Source organism: Amblyomma mixtum, chromosome 7, assembly GCF_055824585.1.
Source record: "Amblyomma mixtum isolate Tamu chromosome 7, ASM5582458v1, whole genome shotgun sequence".
Taxonomy (NCBI): domain Eukaryota; kingdom Metazoa; phylum Arthropoda; class Arachnida; order Ixodida; family Ixodidae; genus Amblyomma; species Amblyomma mixtum.
In genome coordinates, this window is record NC_143018.1 from 113,103,570 (window position 1) to 113,123,516 (window position 19,947).

At 47.6% G+C, this 19,947-nt stretch overlaps 1 protein-coding gene across 1 annotated transcript in view; it reads left to right on the forward strand.

Moving 5' to 3' along the window:
- The first annotated feature begins 13,455 nt into the window (after positions 1–13,455).
- Positions 13,456–19,947, forward strand: part of LOC149337246 (putative sodium-dependent multivitamin transporter) — a 62,143-nt gene continuing 55,651 nt past the window's right edge. Inside the window, exon 1 of the mRNA XM_089554847.1 lies at positions 13,456–13,587. The gene's annotated coding sequence lies outside the window, so the exon portion shown is untranslated. The remainder of the gene's footprint in view (positions 13,588–19,947) is intronic.

Below are 19,947 nucleotides of genomic sequence, written 5' to 3' on the forward strand. Positions count from 1 at the left end.
CGAAACTGAAACTGCCTAAGAACGTTGGCAGTAGGCGTAGTCAGGCTGATGATGAGTAGAATAGAATTCAAACGGCGAATTGCCAATTACTGTTCGAAGGCATGCAAAAACACTGAATCGATATCATGGGTAACTAGAATGAGACCAAATCAAATGATGTGCTGTTCCAGCATGTGAAAACGCTTCATTGCAGGATCGAATAATCAAGGGCAACTAAACTGGAGCACGGCACAAGGCATACTCGAACAAAGTGAAAACAACTGAATTAATTGCCTTTGGATTAAGCAAGAACAAACAAGCAACCATTCAAGAGCGTTTTGGCAGACGCCAGAAAACAACCGAATTACGTTTGCAAGAATAAAGAGGTACCAATATTTAACGATCGATGAAAACAAACCCCTCAGAACCAAGGATGCTCAGTACGAACGTCGTTTGCCCCAGTATATGCCGTCACTGTTGAAGAAACTGAGTTAGTCCGTGCAGATTGAAACGGTTAAGGCCGATTCACACGACGGACCGTTCGCCCGCGGCCCGCGCACTACGTGTGCATACGTCAGCACTTTGAGGGGCGCGCTGTCGGCCGCCATCCATCCATGCATCCAGCGCGCCTCTCAAAGTGCTGACGTATGCACACGTAGTGTGCGGGCCGCGGGCGAACGGTCCGTCGTGTGAATCGGCCTTTAAGGACATGAACACAGCAGCAGTTCAGTCCAATAAAGCTGGAAGCGGGATGGCGAGTGCAGTAAAGTGCGGGTTAGGGAGAAAGCAATAGATTTCGAATTTAATTTCGTGACTAAATTCTTCACAAAAGGAAAAAAAAAACTATAAAGTCATTCACTCTCCTACCACCGAGTAAAGTTTTGGCTCAAGCAGCTAGTTTAAACGCGCGCTAGGCAATCAACTGAAGATGACCATGCACCGTTCAGGACGCCTTGTCGTAGCACCTTCAGACAAAATGTGGCGTAATGAGTAGGCCATGAGTTTTAAAGACCGTTGGTGTTGTGACGTTATCACTCCTCGTGTGATAGTCTCTATCAAGCAAGTACACGTGCACTCTTGTGATGCTCGGCGCATGCGTGACGTACTCAGTGTCTATATATACTTGTCAGGTTGCATATAAAGGGGCCTTTTTTCTTGGGCGTGGGCCTGGGCTCCACGCACGAGTCTTCATCGATGCGTCGTCCTGCGAAACACCACAGGTGTTAAAGCTCAGGAATTAGAATTTTCAATAGGCATGGTTTTCATTATTGCTCACAATGTTTTGATGGTCTCAAAGGTCAATTCTCAGCAGAAGCTGCGAATTTCGACACCTGAGCAGAAATTAAGCTAAATATTTTTAGAGCAAGAAGCTCTACTCCTGTCATGCTGACCCTGAAGGTCAACTGGGTCTTAGATTTGACCTCTAACGAGAGGCGCGTCACATGTGGCTATGACATCATGCCATGTGACTCGCCGACGCCACACTTGGCAGTCACGTACGCCGCTGCGCTGGCTGCTGCTTGGCCGTTCCTCCTCGCCAGTTCTGGCATGTGATGTGTCACGTGATTCGCTCGCGCTTGGCAGTCGCGTGCACCTCTGCGTTGACCGCCGCTCTGGACGCTCGCTCTTGCACTTGTGGCACGTGATGCATCACGTGATTTGCCTTCGCTAATATAATTGCAGTGCTTGCTGAAAGAGCTTTCGTTCTGCATATCCTGGCTCAGCTGAGTTGAGCCGAAGCCACTTTTTTTTAAAGGAAGGAAATGGCGCAGTAATTGTCCCCGCGTCTTAAATGAAGAAAGGAAGGTGGGAGTGAAAGAAGGAAGAGAAAAAGAGGTGCCGTAGTGGAGGTCTCCGGAATAATTTCGACCACCTGGGGATCTTTAACGTGCACTGACATCGCACAGCACACAGGCGCCTTTCGCCTCCGTCGAAATGTGGCCGCCGCTGCCGGGGTCGAAACCAGATACTCGTCAGCAATATAGGCAAGAAAATTTAGACGTGATTAGGAGAAATCCAGGAGACTTTTATTCTTGACTTGTAACAGGACGAAACATGGGTCTACAATCACAATTCGGAGTCCAAAAAAGTGTGCATGTAAGCAAGCACTAGGGTCTTCAATCATAAATAAATTCCGTGTACAAATTTTAGATGGAAAGATTACTGCAACAGCCTTTTAGGATAAAGGAGGCGTTTTATTACTGACATTCATGCCACAGAAAACGACGGCTGGAGTCACCTGCGGCTTCAATAACGGAGGCATTACTTCAGCAGACAAAACGAAACGCTTTGAGGAGCTGTCGGAGAGTTGCGGCAAATGTGTTCACGGCGTAGCGCCAACTCATATGTTTCGCAAACCACAAGCTGCTAGCTGACAACGCAGCTTCGTATGGGGTTTTACCTCTCCCTTCAGTTCAGGCGTGTTACTGTGATTACTTTCTCTTTCGTAACCCTATGAAATTTTCGAGTGGGCAACAATTTTGTGGTGATAATGAAGTCGAAGAGTTGATAACACGGTTTCGAAGCCCCAAGAAGTATTCTGTCGTGAGGAAAGCCGTAGGAGGCGAAATGGAATTAGTGTGTTGATGTCAAGGAGGATTGCTCTGACAAGTAGGGGGTTCAATTTTCTTCGAAAATTTTGTTTAATATTCAGGTAGACATGAACACACCTTATATTACTCTGGCAAGGAACTAACGAATGTACAAAATGCAATGGCACTTGGTGAACGTATTTATTTACTAGTGTGTGTATGAAGCAAGAAAAAGGAGGAAATCAAAATTTCCTTTTCTGACCGTGAATGCTGCAGAACTGCCGATTTCACTTTCAGTTGATAATCCCGGAAGGCCTGAGAACCTATAGACGATTCCACTCTGGATTTCAAGTAGTTTTTGATAGGCTTCAAATCGGAACACCCAATCTCATGATATTCAAAAACACTTGCAGGTATAGTGAAAAGGCTGTGCGAGATAAAAAAATGTCCCATTAAGGGATGAATGTCAAGATGTCTTACGCTGACCAATGCTTAGCCTCGATCCTCCAGGTAAATGCCTGCCACTTATACGTAGGTGTCTTCACAACCAACGAATGAATCGACGAAAAACATATGTCACGCGACCTTGTGACGTCATCATAACCTCCCCACCCTTGGAAGGTGGCACTTTGGCTACCGGACTGTAAGCAAATTGCCCTATACGTTGCCGAATCTAACGCAGTTGCTCCCTGCCCACCATGGCGCTGCGGTCGCACAAGCCTCACCAGTGGCTGTGTTTGAAACAACCCCCTGTCGGGACAGTGGCGCACTGTTTAACCGCCGCCGATATGAGCGATCATGAATGCGACAGAGAGGGTCGTGACGTCATCAACACCATGTGACTACCAGTGGGCCAATCATAGGGCATCACCAAATTTTAAAACCTGCGGACCCCGTAAAATTTGGAAGTTGGCCCCCCTAAAATTTGGAAGCCCACTCCCAAAACTGATTAAGATGAATTAGTCGGGATTAGTGGGTCGGATTAGTATAATACTATATGATAACCTTGTGGAGGGTACTCGAACCTAGTGGAGGGTACGCGAAGGTGGAATACCTTTTAGTCAATACATAAAGGGACAGGACAGGCGCTAAAGAGTATTTCGTCTTGAAGACATGAACCAACTAGCCCTCAAACAAACGCTGCTCGAACATTCTAGAAGACAATGTCTCATGCATACCGTATAAGGGCAATGAAACCGGTTCCAACCAGAACTGTGGCGGGAAAATCGGGAGAACAACATTATACATTCATTGTAGACACCATAGCAGGCAACCAAAATGCTATCGCATTCCTGTTTTAGCTCATGCGATGCCTAGAGCTGCAGTCTTCTGTGGCAGTACAAACGTTTCAGCCGGAAAAGCTCTTCTGCATAGACCTTTACATTCAAACCGCAAGGTTCGAACCTGGCCGCGGCGGCCGCGTTTCGATGGAGGCGAGACGCAAAAGGCGCCCGTGTGCAGTCCGATGTCAGTGCATGTTAAAGATTCCCAGGAGGTCGAAATTACTCCGGAGTCCTCCATTAAGGCACCTCTTTCTTCTTTCACTCCCACCTTCCTCCCTTCCCTAAAACGCGGTTCAGATGTCGACCGAGGTATGCGAGGCAGATACTGCGCTATTTCATTTCCTCAAAATCCACTCATTCAAGCCACAAGATGCCTACCTTAGGCCATCAGCGTACGCTCAAGTTCCAACATGAACTGGTGGGAGAGTTGTTCAGACATGGTTCTTGCAAACCAGCTCAACGGCTCGAAGCCAAACAAGGAAGGGGCAAAACACAGCGCTGTGTTTTGTCCCTTCCTTATTCGGCTTCGAGCCGTCACTCTCAAGTTCCGTCGCAGCAAGGGAATCGGACCTTTCATCCAAACGCACAGTTTGGACTCCAGGCCATCAGGGCCTTAGAGATAACGATGCTGCGGACGCGGCCGCCCGAACGCATACCCACCGGGCACCTCATCCAGGCTCCTCCGGCTCAGAGATTAGGCCACAGCTGCTGCGGGTCAGGGAAATTCTGGAGCACTGTTGCGAACGGCATCGGCTTTTCCTGGTCCCTGCTAAGGGTCTGAGTAGAGCCGATGAGCGAACTCTGAGGCGCCTGGTGTCCAACGCTTCGTTGTGTCCAGCAATAGCGAACTATTGTGACCCCCAAATTGATGGGCGCTGCCCTCACTGTGGGGGAGTGTCCGATAACTTCCACATGGTTTGGGCCTGTCAGGACAGGAGAATCCTTCTTTTCCCCTTTCCACGAGGCATGGGAGGCGGTGGTGGTGGTGGCGGAAACATTTATTGCCCAAAAATACAAAGGGGCCAAACCCTGCCCCCTCCCCTGCCCCCTTACGTGACACGAGGCAACCCTTAGACAGCCCTTGGAGGGCTTTCCGCTTCAAGGCTTCGGTAATTATCCGGCGCTGGTCAGCAGCAGCGGAGCTGGTCAGGAGAGTCTCCCAGTATGACTCCGCCGTGGTTGGGGATGGAGGGTGTGGGAAGGTAGGGCATGTGAGGAGGATGTGAATAAAGTCTCCCGGTTTCGAGCAGAGCTTACAGGAGGAGAGGAACTGATCGGGTCAGCGGGCATGAAGAAGAATAGGGCAGGGAGCAGTACGGGTCTGGAGTCGACACCAGTGGGAGGTCTGGGTTAGGGTTAGGGAGGGAGCTGGTGGTGCGCAAACACGCCGGGTATCTCGGTAGTGGGTAAGGATATCTCTGAAGGTAAGCAGACGCTGCTGAGATGGCAGAGGGGTCCAACTCCAGCCCGGAAAGTGAGACCTCGAGCGAGGGAGTGGACCTCCTCTATACCCGGGAAGCCTGCGTGTGCGGGGATCCATGTAAGGGCTACGGGGCGGGTGGGGTGCCAGAAGCGTAGAAGCCGAGCCGCTGTGCGGGATATCAGGCCTTTAGCGAAATTGGATAGGGCGGATTTTGAGTCGGAGAATTTTGGTGGCAGATGTGGAGATGAGAGCGAGCGCAATGGCTGCTTCCTCTGCAATTTCTGGTGAGTCTGTGGTGATGGAACCTGACGTGAGTAATCGGGCCTGATTGTTAGCGACGGCGAGGACGAGAACGACGAGCCCGACGAGAACGCTGCCACGTCCACTTAGGCTGCCTCGGAACTGTCGCCGTACAGCTTGTGCGGGGTTTTGGCGCGGGCTGCCCTGCGTTCGCCGTCGAGCTCGAGGTGCGTGTTCTTTGGGATGGGATGGATTATAAGATGGGAGCGTAGGTCTGGAGGTAGGAGGGCCTCTTTGGTAGGGTGGGTGATCGGGGCGATGCCTAGCTGACAGAGTAGAGTGCGGCCTGACGCGGTACCCGACAGGCGAGTCAGCTGTTCTGTTAGAGTGGCTTCTGCCAGCTCCTCAAACGTGTTGTGGGTGCCGAGGTTGAGTAACCGGGAAGTACAGGTGCTGTGGGTTAAGTGGAGGGCGACATTCGTGCCGCTCCTGTGGAGCGCGTTGATGCGGTCCCGCTCCTTCTGCTTTAGGGGGAGGTGGAGGAATGAGTACGCCGTGCGGCTCGCGATGTAGGCTTGGGTGAGGCGGAGAGTGTTTCTCTCTCGCAGACCTGCGCGCCGGTTCGCCAGGCGCCGGATTAGATAGGTGACTTGCTGGGTTTGGGCCTGGAAAGCTTGAATGGTGTCGCCGTGCGCGTCGTGGGAGTGAAGGACGAGGCCCAGGATGAGAATCTTTGAGACGGGGGAATGGGGTGATTCATTGGCGTAAATGAGATGAGAGGGTTGGCGGGGTCATGCGTCCTGGGGCGGTAAATGAAGAGTTCTCATTTGGAGGGGGAGCAGGCTAGCCCACGCGCGCGAACGTACCAATCGATGATGTTGAGGGCCGACTGTAGGTTGTGTTCCGTCACCATCACTGCCTCGATTGCCTCCAGACGGAGATGTCTACAGCATAGAAGCTGAAATGTACGTCGGGAACTCGGGCGAGTTGGTGGGGGAGTTGAAGAAGGGCTATGTTGAAGAGCATACGAGACAGCACAGCACACTGAGGCGTTCCCCATGCTCTCAGTGAGACACTAGGGTGCTGGTTATCGCCCAAGGTGAGTGTGGCTGTGCGTTCGGAGAGGAAGTCGCGGACGTAAATGTACATCCGCGGACCTACGCCTAGGGCGTGGAGGCCTTCTAGGACGGCTGCGTGGGTAACGTTGTCGAAAGCTTTTGTCAGGTGGACACCGAGGATAGCCTTGGTGTCGCCCGCGGGGGAGTCAAGGATGTGGTGTTCCAGTAGTAGAAAGACGTCTTGGGTGGATAACACTAGGCGGAAACCAAGCATGCACGAAGGCATGAGGTTGTTATGCTCAAGATATCGGCTGAGCCGGGTGTGGAGAACGTGCTCCATGAGCTTGCCCACACTTGACGTAATGGAGATGGGACGAATTTTAACGGGGAGAAGTGGTTTGCCGGATTTGGGAATAAAGACTACTTAGGCGTCTTTCTATTGAGACGGGAGGGCGCCGCGCGTCCAGCATTCATTGAAGTAGTCGGTTAGGGCTTTGACGGAGGGGGAATGGAGGTTGCGGAGTGCCTTGTTGTGCACTCCGTCGGGGCCAGGAGCTGAGGACGTGTTGAGGCGCTGAAGTTTTGCCCTGACTTCCGTCTCGGTGATCGGTCGGTCGAGGGGGTTGTTGAGGGAGCCTGTGTAGTCACGGTGGCCTGCGGAGGGATATGCGGGGAAGAAGCAGGCATATGCGGAGGTGGGGGCGCCAGCGCTGGAATGGAACCCTCAGACGCCGACTGGCCCGGCTCAACAAGGATATTGAGACGCATGCTGCGAGCCTATCTCGCCAAAAACTGGGAATTCCTCTGTAACAGGCTGGACAGCAACATGAGCCTGTCCCAGACCTTGAACCTATTCCGCTGTCTCATTGATTCGACTCATTCCAAGGCACACCAGAAACACAACTTCATAAAGCTCATACACACTTCCAAGGCCTCCCCGCAGAAACTCTTCGAGGAGCTTCGTGATCTCTACTTCCCCGACATGGGAGGCAGCCCTGCTCAACTGCTGGGGGCTGGAGTCTCAAAGGGCTCTAGTCCAACGGGCGCGAGTAGCGGCCTCGTCCAGCGGGGTCCCGGACTAAGGACTCCACCTATGTAAAGTGCCATTTTTGGCCTGCAAACTCTCACTGAGTAAAAAGTTTTTCACCACCACCACCCGTTTGTGTGAGCATACGCAGCATTCCCAGGTGAAAATCTTTCCCAGCTCAACTGGTGTATGGAACAATTTCCAGTTGATTCCAACTGGAACCAACTGGAACCCAGTTGGTTCCAACTGAAACCATCTGGAAATTGTTCCATAAACCATTTGGGCTGGGAAAGATTTTCGCCAGGGTTCAAGGCTATGGAACTTTTGATTCTTCCAGCGTTAGGAGGTTACAAAGAAGTCCCGTGGATAATAACCGCACGGGTTGAAGCAGCATACGGGTTTTACAGAATGTCAAGCCACGAGCAAGCTTATAACTTCTTTTCAACAGATTACCACTAAACTGAAACAGCTTTACAGCAAAACTTTGTAAATGTATGGAGGGGATCTTACAACAATATTTGAAGTGGATACTTATTTGGTCTTTATTCAGAATAAACTTCATGATGAAGTTAGCGCCAAAAACGAGGACCAAAGTAGGAGAGAAGACACAACAAGAACCCCGTAGAAGCGCTCGTGTTGTGTCTTCTCTCCTACTTTGGACCTCGTTTTTGGCGCTTACTTCTTCATGAATATGATTCAAATCGCCCAACTTTCCACCTTACTAGGAAAATAAACTGCGAAGTTTTCGACTTACTAACCAAAACCAACATAAAAAAACTTCGGAGTGCATGAGCACAGAGCTGTCTGCCGGGATACCCATGTAGACTTTAGGTTTATAAACAATTCTCAGTGATTAAGTGAGGGCGTTAACCGCAGCGGTGGGAGGCTATATGTGCCGTGCGGAGGAAATAATTGCGCCCCGTAGAAGTGGTTTTCGCTATGCAAACACTGTTATCGGTCATTCGCTTTTCCTCGTATGAAGAACAGCCCGGAGGCTCCTATCTCATTTCGCCTATGTCGTGTTGTTGCGTTGTTATAGCCACAACTTCCGCCTTTCTCGTAAATGCTTTGCACCGAATTCGCATTTATAAAAAGGCCAGTTATTGTTTCGGGAAACTGACATCACACTCGGTTGTCACACTTGTCTGGAGTTGGAAAGAGCTGCGGGAAATATAGTCTAATTTTTTTAAAACGTTTTCAGGTTGTTATTTTTAAAACAGTGAGAGATACGTTGGGACGGTCTGCGTAGGTGCATTGTACAGCCAGGTGGTCATTATACGTGACACGTGAACTAAAATTAAATAATCAAAATTTGCATTATTTTTTTAGAGGGCAAGATGACATTGCGAAAAAAGCGATCAACATCGAAGGTGAACCCGGTTTTTACATTTTATTTACTGGCAATGGCGTTGCAAGCATAGGATGCAAAAAAAGTGCATTTTGAAAGCTCCTTCAGTTGGCTTTACCGCATTGAAAATTTATAAAATATAGAGTCGCTCGCATTTCTAATGCCGCAAACACCCACGCCCTTTGTGTACTTTATGACGTAGAAGCTGTTAACATGGTTTTGGCGGCGATATTACGCGCACCAGCGCCATTTTATAATTATGCAATGCGTAAAAGCCAACTTAGCGAGCTTTGAAATGCGTAATTTTGACGTTCGATATTTCGAACCACTTGTGGATAAAGAAAATTTAACAACGACCTTCGTTATTGGTGGCCTTAAATTTGACTCCATAATCTTCACACCTAAAGACGTAAATAAAAGTGATTGCCGTTTTTACTCGATTGTAATGCGCACTTTTTTTCCGGGAACAAGTCGCCTAAAAATGACATGCTCATTAGGATCGAATAAAACTGCGCCAGCAACATCCTATTGTCTTTGGCATCCCAAAATGGCGACTGGGTACTTCTTGCGAACCGATATATAATAGATATCGCCTACCGCAGTCTTGGATACCGGAGGCCTCACAAGCATGTTAAGTGTCCCGTCTGCAAGACGCCAACGCTCCCGTCCAGGGCGCACAAGTCTCTTGGCTTTCTGCCAAATTCATCGAGCGCTCCACCGCCGCTGGCGCTCCCGTCGAAGGATCAACCAATGCCACATAGCAGGCAACGCTGCGAAGGTTGCTGAAATAGTGCGTCCGCGAAACTATATTACTCCGCCACGCATCATTCGTTCTTCTCTAAACTCCGGTCATTGTTCGGACGAATACAAAGAGCGGCGTAAAACGATGTAGTAGCATTGACAATCACAGTCAAAGCTGTGAAGCGCTCAGTGTTCGGGCTCTCTGGCCATAATTTTCACGGAGTGTGAACTACTTTTTGGGCGCGGATTTAGTAAAAGCGATTCGCCCTACCAACCGCGTATCATACCGCCACGTGTACTTTTTGCTTCTCGAAATCTCGGCGAGTCGCAGGACGAAAATGGGGCGAGAGGTAAAACGAAGTCCCGGAGGTGCCAGTAACAGCACTTAAGATTTGTCGCTACGAAATATGTATGTGTTCGCTTTGGTTGTGTGGCGAACTATTTTTTGCGTGTGGACTTAGCCTGCGCGAACAGGCGCGCTAGCTTTGGCAGCGTCGCCTCTCCGCAACGCTCGAAACGCAACGCAAAGGTATCTCCGCTTGCTCCGTGACGTCACGCTAGTTGCCCGTCCTCCGCTCACGGCTGCGAAGGATCGCCGGCGGTTTTCAGCGCATTATTTTACTATTCAAGGTCCAATGGCTGTAGTAATGAGCCAATAAACATCAATTAGCGAATAAAGAACAGCTTTTTAAATCCGTGCTTAATTTCGCTCTATATCTCCCGTGTTAACTTATTATAATTTGTGCTTTTTTTCGTGACCCTCGGGCTACACTTCATGCTGCAGCTCATTGATTCGTTTTATAGTTTTATGATGATACTTGTGACAAAGCATAGCATTGCTACAGTTCCTGCTCTTAAGTTCATCGCAATTAGTTCATATCAACATCAAAATATTACTTCCTAGACAGCATAACAGTAAAATGCAGTAGAATGTATGAAATTCAGCATCTAGCCGCATCTCATGCATTGTACTGCTTTTTAAAGAAGCATATGTCTTTTTTGCATTTTAGAAAGCGGATGACGTGCTAAACATTTAAATAAACAAAATGAATGCAGTCATGGAAAACAGTAACATTAAGGCTATGCGAATACTTTATTGCTCTCACTGCTGTGCCTTAAAATATTTTAATTCTTTAATTTTTTTTCGCTTCGTGGCAGGCACCTTTCGATTGCTGTCCTAAATGACGTCATTCTTCAAGTGCAGCCTCACCATGCCTATAGTGAAAAATATTGTTAGATTCGGAAGGACTTTGACAGCCCCGTTCACATGTGGAGACAGCTCAGTTTCTAAACTAAGAAACGTGATGAACTTTTCGTTCGCAGTGACTGTCCGAAACTTGCTGTCGTAAATGTTGACTAGCTTGATTTGCAATACTTCAAACGTAGACACTGAATTTATGGGTTTTTCTTCCTCGCTTGCCTTGATATAATTGTTGATGGCTACCTGGATAGCGCGTCATTTTCCAAACGTGCTCTGTTTTTTGCTGTGGACTCGCGACATAAAGGTGTAGAACAAAGGTACGGTAGGCATTTGGGGAGCACCGAACGCACTGCGTCCTTTTGAAGTTGAACACAATCGCGCTCGGGCTGTATGGTTCTTCCCGTTTGTTGATCATCATGTGAGAGCTTGGGATGAAGTCTTGCTCATAGAAATGGAGCTCGCACAACTTTATGAGCAAGCTTAATTGTTATACTATCCAGTTCTCTCTAAACCACTACTCAACAACCAACGTTTTTGTTTAGTGTTGGGTTTTATAGAACATAAGCAATCAAAAGCGGTTGAATTGCAGTTACTTACCCTAAAGAGAGAGAGAGAGAGAAACTTTATTATGGCAAGTGTGTTAGACCCCCCTTGGGTCCCTGGACCACCGCACGGTCCCACTCTACGTCGGAACGTTCATGTGGTGTTTGTCCATGACGTCGGCACCCCGAAGCACCGCAGCAAGCTGCGATGGCGGGTCCAGAGACGAGAGCACGACCTCCCAGTCCTCCCAACTTACCCTGGAACGCATGGTTGACGTAAAATCCTTGCGAGGAACTACTATCATCAAAGTTTTCTGCGAGTTTCATCCTTGGGAAAACTAAACACCCTAACTTTTTGGCCGCCGTCGTAATTTCCGCGGCGCTCAAGCACACAGCACCGGCCTATGTTGGTGCTGTTACAAAAATGAGTGCGTTTTGATTCAGCACCGCATCATGGTTTCAACGAGCACTCAACGCGCTCAAGGGAATAGCAAACAGTTTGACGACCTGCAGCTCGAAAACCGAGAAGGCGGAAAAGAGAAACGTCAGCACGTTCGCTGCCTAACCTAACCACAGTGGCACGGCGATGGACATGCGCCCTTGGATTGGACCGGCTGCATCCACGTAGAGCGTGTAAGGGCGTCCATCCCATTTCTTGCGCAGGCTTTCGACTCTAACGTTTCTTCGCTCCCCGTTAAATGTCGGATGCATATTTCTGGGTAATTGATGGACATATATTTTCTTGGGGATCGATAGAGGAAGTTCCGCCCTTTGGTCGACCGTGTAGGGTACTGTGAGGTGCACCAATTGCTTAGAAGGGTCTGGCCTCTTCGAGTGAGGGCCAGGCGGTTCAGCTGTGACAACCTTTGCGCCTCCCAGATTTCTTGGAGCGTATTGTGGATGCCGAGAGACATCAGGGGCGATGTTGATGCTGTCTTTGGGAGACCCAGTGCAGTATTTTAAGCCGCCCGTATTAGTGATTCTAGTTTTGCTATTTCTGACTGGGTGAGGTGGAGGTAGACAGTCTGTACATTATTTGTGAGACGACAAAGAGCTTGCATCAGGCGAACTGCCCTCTCTTTTAGGCCGTGATGCTGTGAAAGGACTAAATTATACAAGAAATAAATCGTTGTCTGATGTGTGAACACGGCTGGCGTGAATGCATGGATGGGCACTTCGGAGACAATTAAAATTAAAAATCCCTGTAAGAGGTAAATTTGTCCGCTCGTGTGCCTGATGGGGCACGGAATTTTGTCACAATTATAGTTTGAGCCCGCGTATGCATATGAGCCTCTTAGTTTATTGATGAGGCACCAAATCCTGAAGTTGTTTGGCCCGTTTAGAACGTTTCCGGCCCGATTGCCAGAGCTAAATTTTCCTCTGTACTTTCCTGCTTCGGCACTCATGCCCTTACAGACAACGACCTTAATGTTATATGCAGCTCCCTTATAAAAATGGTCTATAGACAGTCTATAGACTTCTTTATGACTCTATTGACTTCCTATAGGTATTGATTTTTGTCTATTCATATTCTATAGACTGTCTATAGAAAAAAGTCTACTAAAAGTGTATGGTTATAAATCTATAGAATCTCTATAGACTGCCTATGGCATTTATATTGCCTATATACTGTTCTGTAGGATTTTTCTATAGACAGTCTATAGGCTTTATAGACAGAAGTCTATAGATACTCTATAGTCTGTCTAAAACTTTTGTAACGGTATTCAATTCAATTCAATTTATTTCGAATTTATTTTACAGAAAATACAAAACACTTTTTGTATAAACTTTTTGTATAAACACTTTTTGTAGAAAATACAAGGCGCGTTCATGCGAACATACAAGCGGTGGTCATACTGTATTTCTGAGCCCCGAAAGAGTAACTTCCTCGCGGCGCCGTCGCTCAGGCTGCTGTGCTTTAGCGCAGTCGACGTGAAATGTGTTGGCCAGATGCAGGCTGCGCTACCGTCCATGTGGTAAAATTGTCAACAGCCTACCCTCTCGCCTGGCGACGTGGTAACAGCTGCGGCTAACGGCTGGAACAGAACCAACAGGTGCAAAACAGCGCTTTCCAGGCAATGAGCGGAAAAGCTGAAGCTCACTGCGCTTTGGGGCTGAGGGAGTCGGTGAGTAATACGCCGAAAGCGCGGTCATATCCGACTGACGGCAGGAAAAGTCTACTTGTATTATACGCAGGGAGGATAACGTACAAAGGTAAGGATCATCGGCTTTCTTTTTGCCTAATCCAGATAATCTAAATACGATGTCCCACGCGGTTGGCTTAAATTGCAGATAAAATATATGTCTATGGTTAAAACGATAAAAGAATACGTGCCATTGACGTTTGCTCGAAATACGCGGGATTTGTTTCTTCATACCAATTTTCACAACAATTTATACAAAGTAATAAGGGAGTAATTACTCATTGACATCCACCCAAGCGCAGCCATACGGCTACAAAGCACTGTTCCCACTTCGAGTTATTGATCAATTCGCTCTCGCCTTACCATAAGCTTGCCGTCCCGGTTAGCTTAATTGGTAGAGCGACTGCTCCGGTGTAGCGGTGGTCTCGGGTTCGAACCTCGGACCAGGACGAATTTTTATTTAACTGCGAAGTTCCTGAGCAAGCTGTATAGCTTTCCTTTGTAGCCGTATGGCTGCGCTTGGGTGGATGTCAATGAGTAATTACTCTCTTATTACAAATCTACTCCACCTTGGGGGGTTCCCTAAATATTTGACCGATTTATACAAAGCAGTTTCAGATTTAACCCTAAAAGGCACGAAAATGCATTCCATTGAGATGTTGCTAGCCAAATGGAATTCAGGGTGTGTTACTCTAAACTGGTGATGAGAGCTTCGTCCATCCGATGAACGGATCACATGAAATGTTAGAACAGCTCAGGTTTTACTTTGTTGGCTCCTTCTGGTAACAAATTTTGCGCGACGAACTTGGCACGCTTGTTTTGTTTTCGTTTATTGTTTTGTTATCACAATGGCTAACAGCATCATTCATGTATCCTCCGCCTTGCAATGATGCCTTCGGACAATGAAGGTATGTACGAATAAACAAACAAAATGTCAACCGTCATGGGGGAGAAAGCGCATAAGTAAAAAGGTCATGGATATTAAAGTCGTATAATAAACGCAATCTTTGTTAGTTTCATTTTACGCTTTGCAACCTTGTAACGGAAACTTCCGGGAAATCTAGAGCGGGTAAATTTTTTAGTCACTAACATTGACTATTTATTTTGACGTTCTGGCCGGCTGACCTCAGGCGGCTACAAACATTTCTTCTTTTGATTTACTCTCACAAAATAAAAATCGCGTTTTCGAGAAGTTTTATTTGACTCCACTTTTGCACTTTACTCAAGCAACTTACCGCTGTAAAGGGACTATGCAACGAATGTAAATATTTTGTAAATATGTAATTATTTTCTAGTAAATATTTTAAGTGCTTAGAAATTACGCTAAGAATCATTCACACCAAGTATGAGTCTTCGGAACTAAGCCGGCAATTTATTATGAATTTTTAGAAACCGTGTTTTTTAAAATTCGCGGGCCGATTGGTGTGTTCGTAGTGACCGATTTTGAAACTAAAGTCTGAATATTCCCCATTCATAAGGCTATAAACGTCTTGTATGCCTGATCGTGTGCCTGACCGGCATGCAGCGTTATCTACAAAAGCACGCTGCTGCCTCTAATAAAGAGCATTTTGTGTTGCTGCCACAGAAGCGTCTGTCTGCTGCTTAGAACAAAATGCGTACAGAGTGCGCCACGAATCCTTGACGCACGCTCTAACTTGCGGGACAGAAAAAAGAGGGCACCACGTGTCAATGCGCTCACATAATCGTAGTCCACTTGCTAACGCATCCACCTTCACATCAGTCGGATTTATCGCCCATGATATTTAAGGCGAGAGCCTTTAATGCCTCATCGTTGTCGACAGAAGGTTGTCAGCAGAGGTGTCACGCTTTTCGGTAGGTCGAAATGGTTATGACGTCAGAGTGCACGGATTCGAAGTAATGAGGTCACCCTACGCCCCCTTTTAGAGCACACAACAACTAATAATATAGTTGTCCGCTCCGACAGGTGGCGTAAGGCGTCCGTGGGTGACCACATTTCATACCTCATTACTGCGAACAGAGCCATGGATACAACCGAATTCATCGAAGCAGAATGTCCTGCTAAAGAAGCAGTCCAAGTCGGCAGTCGAAGTGTGTAGTCAAACAAAGCACTAGTACAGCACAAAAAGTCTCGCAGTCAATGTCAAACACTGCGCCAGGAAAGGCTTTCGCCTTGCAGCACTTTAAAGAGCCAAAGTGCCCCCTGAATTTTTTTGCTTCGTACCCTATATTGAAGTATTTGCTTCAATACCGCATTTAAAAGCCGTTTTTTGCGTACTTCTTCTGCTGCCTTTTAACATACATTTGCGATTCTGGATGTCCCACTTTAAAACTTACTCCGCCAAGTATTTCAGAAAGGAACTGCATGTCTTGATGCTGTCTGATACGTATACCAGCCGAGCTGCCTGTCCATAAATAAGCTTCAAACGCTTCCATCTGTGGCTTTATTGCAGTAAAGTGTTATTTGCATCAGAAAGTAGTCTATAACTATTCTCCGATATAAGCACACTTCTTTCCGCGCTATCTAGGGACACTAGAAATGACTTAGCTTAATTTTAACGTCTCTTCAACGCTTAATATTTATGCCCTGAGGTAATACTAAAGTTTGGGACTATGATATTGCAGTTCGCAGACGACGACGAAGACGAACAGTACACATGCTACGAGTCAAAGGAGTACAAAGAAGATCACTGTGTCTTCGCTGTGCTCCTTAAAGGAAGAAACAGCGCGACCAAACACGGACACACGAAGAAATGACACACACACGAGCGCTGACTCCCAACTGAAAGTTTATTCTGGTGGAAAGACCCTTAAATAGAAAACATGAGGGGGTGGGTAACAGGGCTGCTCAGCGATAACTGGCAATCAGTGTGGTCGCGTCACAAGATGGCACAAAAACACAACAGGGAACAAAACATAGTTATAAGCGATAAAAAGACGCTGTAAAGTGCCGCGTAACGGTGGCCAGGTAGGTAACATTAACAAAAACTATGAAAAAGTACCCAAAAGGTCGGGGAAAGGTAAAAACTATGAAGGACACAGATGAAAATTATACAGGTGAAAACATAAAAATATAAAAAATGTAAGAACGTGAAGAAGGTAAAAGTTTTAAAAAACGCGCCCAAAAAGGGGGTGTGGAACTAAAAGCAAGATAAAAGCGGTAGCAACGAGGATTCCGTGAATTAATCAGCTGTGTGTGGCGCACCAGAACCTTCGGCGTTAGTCAACGCACCCAGAAAATCTAGCTCTTTTTTTGACAAGGAGAGGGATGGAGTACTGAGGCAGTCTTGAACGGCATAATGGATTTGGAGGGCTTCAACGATTTCCCTTGTCAACTTATCTCGTCCTCGCCCATCTGTGTCCTTCATAGTTTTTACCTTTCCCCGCCCTTTTGGGTAGTTTTTCATAGTTTTATGCGAAGCATACTACTTTAGCTACCACTTCAGCCCTTCACCGTGGTTATGCGCCTCCAAATCACGTGATACATGACGTCGCACCACGTGACACGATGACGTCACGACAGTAGTGAAACGGGGGCCCACCTTGCGCCGTCGCTGTGGTTGTGCGCCTCCAAATCACGTGACACGATGATGCCACACCACGTGACACGATGACGTCACGGCAGTGGAGAAACGGGGGCCCACCTCGCGCCGTCGCTGTGGTTGTGCGCCTCCAAATCACGTGATACATGACGTCAAACCACGTGACACGATGACGTCACGACAGTGGAGAAACGGGGGCCCACCTCGCGCCGTCGCTGTAGTTGTGCGCCTCCAAATCACGTGATACATGACGTCACACCACGTGACACGATGACGTCACGACAGTGGAGAAACGGGGGCCCACCTCGCGCCGTCACTGTGATTGTGTGCCTCCAAATTACGCGACACGATGATGCTTCGCATTCTCCAGGCTTAACCAAGTTAAGCCTCAGCCTTTTTTTTTTGTTAATGTTACCTACCTGACCACCGTTACGCGGCCCTTTACACTGTCTTTTTATCGCTTATAACTTTCTTTTGTTCCCTGTTGTGTTTTTGTGTCATCTTGTGACGCCACTGATTGCCGGTTATCGCTGAGCAGCCCTGTTACCCACCCCCTCGGGTTTTCTATTTAAGGGTCTTTCCACCAGAATAAACTACTTTCAGTTGGGAGTCAGCGCTCGTGTGTGTGTCATTTATTCGTGTGTCCGTATTTCGTCGCGCTGTTTCTTCCTTTAAATGCATTACCAACTAACCCGGAACCTTGCTCTTCTGCGCTCCTCGCGGCTATCTCGGCTGCCATTACCGTTGTTTCAGCAAATACTTGTACATATATTATTCCCGCAGCAATATAATTAACAGCTTAATATTAACAGAGCTAGACTGTCTTTGTATCGAGTCAAAGGCATTTTATTGCTCATACAAAAAAAACACGCATATTGGTTTCGTTATTGAGTAGATTTATACAGTTCTTGCACAGTGATTGTTACGAAATGATACTCAGTACGCTGTCGTGTTTATTAAACCACAGTTATCGAGTAGCTTCTACTACCGGACGAACGATCTTGATATGCAAGTGTTTTTCCATTCAACATTTTATAATATAGTACAGAATATTTGTTTTCCTATAATGTCCTTTCGCCAGTCATGCCACTTCCAACTTTTGTTCGCAGTCGCAAATACATGCGAGCAGCTGCGTAGTGGTAGCTGTGCAGGGCACACGTCATGAGCAGCTGTAGAGAAGAAAAAAATAACCGAAAAACGCCACGTGCATGGTTTTTCCTCTGACTCTCTACGCAGGTGCATATTCGTCAATATACAGCATTTGTCAAAAGTTTAGCGCCAACGGGTTTTGCTTCTGAGCCACACCGTGCGGCTCGTAATTTAACCTCAGCGTTACAAATCTCCTGATGTTACGAAAATATCGTGTCCTGCTCCCTTCAGTGAGTAGGACTTACAGGAACGCTACAGGAACCCCACAATAGGGCTAAAAAGCAAACCTCCTGGGTTCTAAACTTTTGACAAAGGCTGTACATGCCTTCCTAAACATTACATTAAGGAATTTTCTGGTCACTTTCATCTAGTGTTATCAACTGAGTGAGAAACGCAGTTTCTGAGGCCAGAGGCGTTGCGCATGTCATCGATACCATTCTTGCAATCCATGGCTCATTAACTTACCCGTTGGAGTGATAAGCTAAAGAGTACAATATTTGAGCTGCAGCTGCCAAGCGGCACACATTGAAGATTAGCTGAATGCTTCCGTATCTCAGAGAACAACTTTGCCAACTGCGACCATATGTGAAAAGAGCCACATTACGGAGCGCGGTATTTAAGAAACTAACAGGGTGATTATAGGGCACTCGGTAGAGAAATTGGGCTCAATTAGGGTTGGAATTTTCTGACAGCGCAACACACACACACACGCACACACACACACACACACACACACACACACACACACACACACACACACACACACACACACACACACACACACACACACACACACACACGCACACACACACACACACACACACACACACACACGCACGCACGCACGCACGCACGCACACACACACACACACACACACACACGCACGCACGCACACACGCACGCCATAACCAGGGTGTTTCACCTAAGACTACACAATATTTAAAATTAGGCTTTTTGAGTTAGAAAGGCGATTTTTCCACATAGCATTGTCAGCGGTGTAGTACATCAGAATACAGCTGACTTGCTAACTAGTAGGTTGGTTTACTAATACTGTATAGTTCAGTTTTTTAACTATTAATGTTAGGCTCCTTAAAGTGACTATGCAACTAACTCACGACGTCACCGGCCACGACGTCACCGGCACACTTCCGGTAGCCGTGAAAATCGTCTGCTCGTGCCGCCGCGCGGCCCCCTCGGTCAAGTGCGAGCCAGCTAGGCATTGCCTTCGCGCTTATGGTTTCAATTTACCTGTGCTGCCTCTTTGTGTCGGGTAGCCGCCGCGGTGGCTCAGTGGTTATGGTACTCGGCTGCTGACCCGAAAGACGCGGGTTCGATCCCTCCGCGGCGGTTGAATTTCTTTTGAGGAGAAATTCTAGAGGCCCGTGTACTGTGCGATGTCAGTGCACGTTAAAGAACCCCAGGTGGTCGAAGTTTCCGGAGCCCTCCACTACGGCGTCTTTCATAGCATTAGTCGCTTTGGGACGTTAAACCCCATAAACCAACCAAACAAACAAACAAACAAACAAACAAACAAACAAACGAACAGTCTTTGTGTCGGGAGTTCGGGAGAAAATCGGGATAATCGAGGAAGGCGAAGAGAGACCGGAGAGACGCTGCCGACGCTGCTGCTGGGGTGCTGGGTGCGACAACCGGAAGTCGCAAACGGAACGTCAGCGAATGACGCATTCATGGGCAGGGCCAAGTCCCAGAGCTCACTGTTTTTTTTTCCTGGTGCCCCGCGTGTACGAGTTGAGGGGGA